The sequence below is a fragment of the Ixodes scapularis genome, unplaced genomic scaffold (assembly GCF_016920785.2).
Source record: "Ixodes scapularis isolate PalLabHiFi unplaced genomic scaffold, ASM1692078v2 ptg000105l_1___fragment_1__unscaffolded, whole genome shotgun sequence".
NCBI lineage: Eukaryota > Metazoa > Arthropoda > Arachnida > Ixodida > Ixodidae > Ixodes > Ixodes scapularis.
Genome location: NW_024609912.1, coordinates 21,267 through 30,691, shown reverse-complemented (window position 1 = coordinate 30,691; position 9,425 = coordinate 21,267).

Here is a 9,425-nt window from a genome sequence, read left to right as displayed (position 1 = left end):
TGGTGAAGGCGTCGAGAACGAGAGCTTTCTCGAACAAAATACGACGGGGCAAGTTAGCTGCGTAGGTAAATGTTAAACATGATGATGTTGCCCAATCCTCGGGTAAAGTCACCATCTTTAGCTTTCTCTGCTGCTTATTGGGCAGTCAGAGGTTTCTGCTGGGGGAGTTTTATCGAATAATGTTAAATTTTTCACCCGCACACCGGATGGTGATAGACATCTCGGGGGCCGCTGTTGCGTTTGTTCTGAGCATTTCTTTACACACTGGTATATTTCAGCGCTTGTACGGCAACAGAGCGATTTAAAACCTGCAAATAAATCACGGGTTGTCGATTGCTTCCTTCGTGAAATAGCAGACGCTCACAATTCAAGCTCGCGTTTGATTTCGTTGCCCGCGGGACGCGATTTCTATCAGAAAATCTACTTTTTTTCCTTTCGGTTCCGCGACACATCGTAGCAGACGAACCCCCGTCGTCTGCTCCCGCTCCTCGCCGGCCCCGCCGGAGCGAGGCATGACGGGATTGCATTTTGGCGCACTCCCGATTTTCTCGGTGCAGCGAGTGCATGCACGCGTGGGGTGTCAGCGCTGAAACGAACTCGGGGAGTGCAACCACTCGTGGAGCGCCGGCCGAAACGAACCCGTTCCACGCTGCGAGTGGGCACGCGTGGGCACGAGTGCCGTGAAACGAACTCGCTATTACTGGGCTGTGGAAGGTTTTTGACGCAACGCTGTTGGCGCAGAGCACTGTTGAGGCTATGCGTCGTCTTCTACGGGCTTATTATTTCTTTTTCGCCTGACCCAAAGTTTGCGTTCAAACGTGGAGAAGCTTAATTCGATAGCTTTTTTAGGCCACCGAGGAATAACATTATATCATTTTCTTGCCAGAGCCTGCCAAATGAAAGTAAAGGACTGAAATCCGGATGTCGATCCCATGCATTCCGCCGGACGAATGAATGAAAAGGGCGACCCTCTCCGCTCAGCTCGGAGCAGCCGAGAGTTCAGGCGCATGCGCTCAAGCCTCTCGCTCTGCGCCGCGGGCTGATTGGCCCACTCGGGAGAGGGACGTTACGGCGACGAGATCATACAGGGGCCACACTCTCCCCATGCTCCCAGTGCTTCATTTTTAATTCTGGGAGAATATGAGTTTCCTTTATGCGCGACCCAGGGATCTGAAGGGGCCAAATAATAAATTTTAACATGTTTACCAAAAAAAAAGTCAGTAGATTTTCTTTCTTTTCAGTGAATCAGTAGACCCGGAAAGAAATCAGTAGATCTACTGATAAATCAGTAGACCTGGCAACACTGCCCGGTTGCAAAAAGCAAGAAAATAAACAAAACAAAACAAAAAAAAATAATACGTCAACAAAGTAAAAATAACAAAAAGTTTCCTCGCTAAAAACCGTGACGTCACAGAAAACAAAACAAACAAAAACAAGCAAAACAAAATTTTTTGTCACGTGACGTTATATTTGTGACGTCATTTCGGTGACGTCGGGTCACGTGATCTGCCATTATTCCTCCTCCGAATCGCTCGTTCCAGATCTGCCGCGGAGCGGCGTGCTCTGATTGGCCAGATTACCGCCGCACAAAATATTGACGGCGACGCACATACGGCGCCGGTCGCCGGCAGGAGCGTCTGCTACACTCCGGCGGATACTTTGGTGCCGTGGTCCGTGGTGACATAGCGGACGGGTTGTTTCATCTGCCAGTGCATATCCATTGAGTTATTCCGCATATTACGCGCATAAAGGTCGGTAGCAGAAGTTTCGAGCATGCCGATGTCCACAGTTCGACTGCTCCAACCTCGGCGATTCTCTACCCAAGCTCGAATGAAGTAGGCCTCGCTGCTCTGTTCCGTAATTGAAACCGTGTACACGTGGAGTGCTTGCAGTGCTAATGCGCAGTGCTTTTCAACCGTAATTCAAGAAGCGAGAACGATAGCCCTGCACAGCGTGTGTGGCTGGTGTCAACGTTTTCCGTGTGGCTCTTATCAAAGTAAGCCTTGTCGCCTTCCTACGCGCCCGCGTAGCGCCCGCAATGCTGTCAATCGTACTGCTCAATTAATTCGCTGTTTTTCTTGCTCTGAAACGCTATGCAGATTTTATATCCACTTCAATGCTTCACAGCTGAATGAACACTTGTTTGTCGCTGAACAAGATTGCCACGAACGGATTTGCTTCCGCGGTTTTACGCCCCGCAAGTGTTTACTTTTTCTGCCGTATTTTCACGTTTTATTGCACAGACTGCTTTGATTTGTACCAGTTTTAGGCTATTTGGCGCATACCAAGTTTTGTGAAATTAAAAGGACGCGAATTGGTTTCAAGCTGTTTGTTTCTTACGCCTATCATGATTTCACGTCGTGTTATTTTGATCAGCACTGGAGGTGAGCTAGGACTGCTCCAATAAGTCTTCTTAACCCCAAGGAGCAGAAAATAAAAACCCATACAGAACTCGGTTTCAATAGATAGGGGCCTTTTCCTGGTGCCTTTTTGTTCACTGTTCCCTTCTCTGCACTTGATACATAGGTATGTCACCTGCCCTTTCAGCCTGTGGAGGTCTATGGGAATTAGAACGGAAGCATTAAAGCCATCTTCAGAATTACTTGTGCCTTAAATCCTGTTACCCACGGGACATTCTTGTGTGAATCCAAAGTCCATGCTATTGAGAGCTTCTCCATGGTAGTGATAGACTCCAGCTACAATCTAGTTTTGTCATCTTTATTTCGGTCCCATCAATTTCCAGCTGCTGATGTCATCACTGTGTAATGCTGAAGTTCTAAAGGTCCCATAAATTACAGGCACATTCAGACAATCCAGGACACTGAGCACAACGAATGCAATGCTGCTGGTTCTCACGACCAGCGACTTATACGCACACACCCCTGACATACCCCAGGCCGAGTCCCTAATAACCGCGTCCCACTAGAGCAACAGCGACAGACGACAATGAGCGACAAACAGCCCATTGGTCGGAGTCCGCTGTCCCACCTGGCGGACACGACGCAGAAAAAGGGGACAAGGAAACTTGTTTCCTAGTGGGACTGGAGTTGTTAACAAAACACTTCAAAATACAGAGACAAACAGAGTATCGCGACGCAGTTTTCGCATTTCTCTTTGGCCGTAAAACGCACCGACAAACACGGTGAAAGTGGAGACGATTACTTTATTTTTTGTTTGAAGCTTCTGCTTGTCTTCATTTGCCATTGGCAACTTTCTGAAAACAGTCATGACAATCGACACCCAACTTTTTCCAAACTAGAATTTCTGAATCGTTCCTCTTTTGGGTTGTTCGAAGCATTCCAGATGGGCACCACGGAATTTCAAGTCAATTTGAGGATGTTTTTAATTACATATCCGAATGACCGAGGGCAGGCGTTTTATGGGGGACAATACGGGAGTAGTTTTATGGGGGGACAATCACAGAACAGACGACAACTCTCTCGTTTTGCCGGAATGGCTTGCCGCAGAACTGGTGGAACGTCGTGTCCTACTTCGTGGTGAGCGGTCTTACTTTGGTCAGTCCTCGCACATGGGTGTATCCATCCTGATGCAGGGGCGTAGACTTCGGTATCTTGAAGCACCAACTCGCGCACCAAGTTTTTGCGAGCAAAACCAGCCACAGCACATTCCCTTTTGCAACACGACATCTAGCAAGCAAGCCGTGCCTGCGACCACTGCGAGCAATCCAGGAATTGGAACTGCGGGAGCAGGAACGATCAGTGGCCGCCAAGGACTGAGTCACGGGAGGAATGGGAGGAAGGGTAGGAGGAGGGTGGGGAAGACAGCAACAGAAGGCACAAGCGGGAGAGAAAATTAAGTTTGTCCCCGAGTGATGTTCCTCGGAGGGCCTGCTTGCTGCGGCGTTTGTCGCGGGTGTTGGTCATTACAGTGGAACAGCATCAGCAACACAAAACTTTGTGGTGTTGCAGGACAAAAATCGTTATTTGTCGCTGTAGTGCCGGGGTGGCCAGGCTAACCCGGCCTAAGAGCCACAAACAAAACTACGAAACTTTTAAGAGCTGCGGGGGGGGGGGGGGGGGGGGGGGGACTTTTGTCTACAGCAATTAACGAAGCTCGAACTACTTTCAATCTATCTGAGTCAAAAGCAGTACAACTGTACATAAGGTAGCAGTAGCACAAGACTATCAAACTGTAACCTGTCTTTCGACTTAAAACGCATTCCATTTCTTGTTTTGGGGAAGTGCTCGTGTGATCAGGAGGGAGGCGGGCGAGGGGAAGGAGGGGGGGGAGGGAACCGCGAGCTGCACTTTAACACGCGAAGTCGCGAGCCGCAGCTTGGCCACCCCTGCTCTAATGGGACGACGCTATAAGAATTTTCTACTCAAAGTATGCAAATCTACGCAATATATCCCTCGGGAGGCCTTTCTCAGAATTAGCAACACCTTCCCAGATTGACAATCATAGATGAAGCCCTGGTCTCAATCCTGGCAGTGTTACAGCAGGGGAAGGTGAGCACTGCAGATGCCTGTTCTGTTGCGACTCACTAGCAAGTCAGTCGCGGGAGATTCAAGGAACTCCAAGTTGGGACGTTGCGACCAAAGCAACATTTTCCCCCTCTGCTTGGTCCCTTTGCTTGAACTTCTAGAACGAGCCACACCGGGATCAAGACTATCTGCACCAGTACATAGCAGCTCCTATGACCCATCTTGTAACGCCTTCATCTCAATCGCCATTCTGCAGCAGTTCTTTTAGGCACAGTCTTCAGAAGGTAATCAAATGAGCATGCACAAGCTACGTCAGAGTTCCAGGTGCAGTTCGGGGTCTTGCATCCGAGAAATATTTCTCGACAGTCACCACATATGTTGATGAACACCAGTGTTGCAGGCAATCATCTGCCAAGAAGCCACACTTGATCATGCAGACGCTTGCTTCCCAGAGGTCGATTGCATAGAACTCTATGGAGCAGCCCGATCCTGCCCATCAACCAGGCCTTTGGCACGTTCCCTCTGTGTAGCATTGCAGATGCTTGAAGTAGACTGTAGACTGCCTGCCTGATGGGGAAAGGAAGACCAAGCAATCAATTCAAGCCACTCTTGAACCAATGTGCAGAAAAGGAAATTCAAACATGGAGATATGAAACATGCTGTAGTCAAGACAGATTGTAGGTCGCTATGCTTGTTCTGGGTGTGTCTTGATCAATCCATTAAGTGGGAGTCAGAGACTTGCCCTTTTAAAGGGCCCCTGAAAACAAAAAAAAAAGTGTATTTTTTAACAATCTGTAGTCGGTGACAGGTCAAGAACGAAGTGGAAGCTCCTCCCACCTCTTTCCACTTTAGCAGTGCAAACTCTGGAGAGGAGGCGACCTTCTCTCCACCGTTTACTCCGCTGAAGTGGAAAGGGGTGGGAGGAGCTTCCACTTCGTTCTTGACCTGTCACCGACTATAGTTGGGACACGCGTGTCAAAAAAAATTTCACGCGAGGAAAAATATTTTTTAGAGCAATATTGACGGCGCAAGACGCGATTTAGTCGGCAGTCACGTCCCTTATGGCTTGTTTTCTCTCTCGGCATTTCAGGCGCATGGAGCAGAGGTCAATCGCCTTCGCCTTCACGACCAAGATGTCATTTTGGAATGACCCATGACGTCATGGACTTCACGCACAATTTCAATTAAATCTCTCGCAAACAATATTGCTCTAAAAAATTTTTTTTTTCGTAAACTTTTTTTTTTAGCACATGTGTCCCACTAGACTGTTTAAAAAAAAAAAACTTTTTTTGCTCTTCAGGGTCTTTTAAGTTAGCCACAAAGTTACTTCCCAACAAGCAAGTCATCGCTTGAAGTCCTGCTGCATGCTACCTTAGGAAGAAAGTTGAAGATGGGAAATTTGCATCAGAATGAGCAAGAATGCCTTCCAAGGGGAAAAGCATTGACGTGCATGCTCCGCCAAAGCTACATTTCACCAAAATGTAATGAATTTATGCCTACATTGCACCATAAGGGAGTTTTCGTTTATAACTACCGAAACTAATAGTTCAGGCGTCGCAGTACTGCCAGATTGTTCCTGTAACATTGTGCAAATCGTTCAGAACTTCCGGTTATCGCTTAGAATAACGTGTCGTTTGATTTGATTTACACACCGAACATGAATCAGTACTCGGATGTTCCGTGATATCTCTCGTACGTGGTATGTTCGGGCAGTCTAATTATCTCCGTTGAGTGCGCTTCTCACACCACACACTGGTGCACTGCCGAGAAGCTACACCCGTGGAGTAGGCATTGCAATTCTGCATATGTTGCTTTGCCGCAGCGCAGCCTTGTCTTAAAGGGGCACTAAAGTGCTTTTTGAGATCCTCGTTTTATTGTTATAACTCAATCTACGAGCACTAACCATCCTTAAAAAACAAAAATTACATTCATCTGCGGCCGATTTCCATACTAAAAAAATCAATCAAAATTCTCGACACTTCGCGTCATCGCAGAATGACAGATGGCGCTACCAAACCTTGGTGAATATGGTCAAACAACGGACGGCACGTGTCAGCCACTCGCGAGCGATTCAGTCCACCGTGGACGAGGTGCCGACCAGTCGTGCTCGTCCACACGGGAACCCATCGCTCGCAAGTGGCTGACATGCGCTGCCCGTCGCTCGACCATATTCAGCAAGGTTCGCTAGCGCCAGCTGTCATTCTGGGACAATGGTAAGTGTCTGGAACCATCACTTTCTTAAGATACAAATCGGCCGCGGACGAATGTAACTTCTGGTTTTTTAGGATGATCAGTGCTCATACATTGAGGTATGACCAAAGAACGAGACTCTCAAAACACGCTTTAGTGCCCCATTAAAGGGATATTGAACCGAAATTTGGATTTCGCAAAATAAGGACGCATGAGAGTTGAACAAGACGCTGGGAACTCTAAAAGATGGCTCGTACATCAGTATCTCCAACGGATGGCCGCACTTTTGGAAAAGAAAAAGGGCACAATCAAGGGAGATCTTTGACGTCATTGTCCTCCGGCAGAATTTCAGAATGAGGGGAAGCGGCATCGCTTCTCTCCTCCTTGCTTCGGTTCACTAGCTCGAAGGGACGTAGGGAGAAGGAAAGGGAATGGGAATCGCGACGTGACTTGTCTCATCGGCAGTGTTCACTCGCACACTTCTTTTCCAAAAATACAGAGATCCGATCCGTTAGAGGCATCGCTGTATGAGTGTTGTTTCGGGGTTTTGCAGCGTCCCGCCTATCCGTCCACCCTTGTTTTGTGAGCTCGAAATTTCTGTTGACTATCCCTCTATGGGTGAAAGCACTATTCCAGTGTGAAAGGTGGACAACAAAGCATGAATTAGAAAAATAAATATATATGTGGAAGGAAAGGGAACTTGGTGAATGCTGATGTGATATTTACCTTACACTAAACTTTGCTAAATAAAAATCCGGTTAGTTTATATCAGGGGTGGCCAAACTGCGGCTCGTGAGCCGCATGTGCCTCATCACGGGTCCAAGTGTGGCTCGCTGGTTTTGGGTAAGCATGCCGCCCTACCCCCCCTGTGTTCCAAAGCCGAACAGACTTTTAGAATTCAAAAAAAAAAGCTCACAGACTTGGCAGCCTTGTATTACACAACGTAGATACAGCTGGACTGGTCTTTAACACATTAATGCGTCCGGTGACACTGTTTCCTTTATCGTTCTAGAGAAAATTTCGAACCGTATACGCATAACAGACGTCGGGGGCAGCGGCTGGCTAGCAAACCAGCCGAAGCTTTCATTTTTGCTGAGCGGTTAAAGTAACATTCTGCTGCTTGCTGTTATTTGTTGTAGTCAACAATTATACTTGCCCTTCTTGAAAAGCACTGTTCCCTCCATATGGTTTTTTTTTTTTTTTTTAAGTAGTCTCCTTTTCTTTACTTTCCTGTGGCTCTTTGAACCTTTGTCGTTTTGTCTGCGGCTCTAACCCCATGTCACTTTGGCCACCCCTGGCCTATATGATAGACGTCGACACCTTGAAAATATTACACACAATTCCTTTATGTGGTTAGCATACTAATTTAATGATGCTTGCTTATCCAAAAGTGCTCATCAGTGAGTAAATAATAATCGTCCCCAGAGCCCGACCTGTATTTCTGGGGGTGTGCTGTGTAGTATGTCGTTTATATATGTCAAGACTGACTCCAAAACAGAACTGTGAGCTGGCAGAGGGTTTGCAACATTACCGTTGCTTTCCACACTTAGGCTTCAATTTGTTAGGTGGGAATCAATCCAGTTAGTTATTGCTGGTTCCATCTTAAATGTTTTGATTCTGGCCACAGGTCTCCAATGTGGCACTCAATAAGAGGCCTCATATAAGCCTACAAACCATATAAACCTGCTCTGTGTCATTTAGTGCTAATGCAATGAGCTGTTTCCTATGCTCTGTTCACCACCAAGTTGACAGTGCGATGGGAGCAACACATTCACTGGACCTATCGACCGCCTTCCACTCGTCACCGGACCCTGCTCCTGACGCATGGATGTAGGCGGGGGAATGTGATAAAGATGGCAAATGATGGGCGTACAACTGGTCCAGCAAGCACGTAGCTTCCAATGCACCGTCAGCTTAGGGGTGAGCGGAGTATACCAGTTCTGCGACTGTACATAGGCCAGGTCAGGAAATGAAATACATTTAATTCCCTCATGAGCTACAAACAACGGAACTAAATAGCCATAAAACCTTTATCCATGACGACACATACGTAGCACCCGAAACGAAGGTGTGGGATGGCGATAGGTGATACCATTAAATGACAAAACAGTACAACATCATGCTTGTGTTTAATATCTGTTAAAGTGCATCGCGGTTCTGCACTAACCCGCACATTAAATTGAGAAAACTAATTCGCAACTAGCAATATGGTTTTGTAGAAATCAAATATTGTTTGGAATTTTTGTGTGACGCTTCATGTCCCCAGTATTTAGGTTCATCAAAATTGAGTGCTGAAAAAACATTGATTCAAGGCTTTTACAGTAGCTCTTCTCTCATTCCATTTCATTGAATGGCAGTGACAGCACCATAGGAATTGAACAAAGAGTGAAATCTGCCACCTTGTTGACAAACCTACCTGCTGAAGGTGGCCACGAGATTCCCTTGTCACCACTTGGTCACTTGAATACGCCGTTAACTATTGTATCTAGATGTACTGCGGCAGCAATGTTGTAGCTGTGATGCTCGTCGGGCCAGGTCTCCTTTCAGATGTGCATATTCCCGTCGAAAAGTAGCCCATCGCCATGGCAGCTGGTATGACAAGAGTATAAATACATTAGCCAAAAAATTTAACAGTCAGACAAGCTAGTCTACATGCCGCAAAATTCTACACATGGAGACTAAAAAAAAAGAAAGCAATGCAACATTGTCTTTACAGGGCTGTGCATCTCAACTCTCTTCCCTAGCCTTGCGTTGACAAAATGGGACAATCTACCTACGTCGATCTCTATA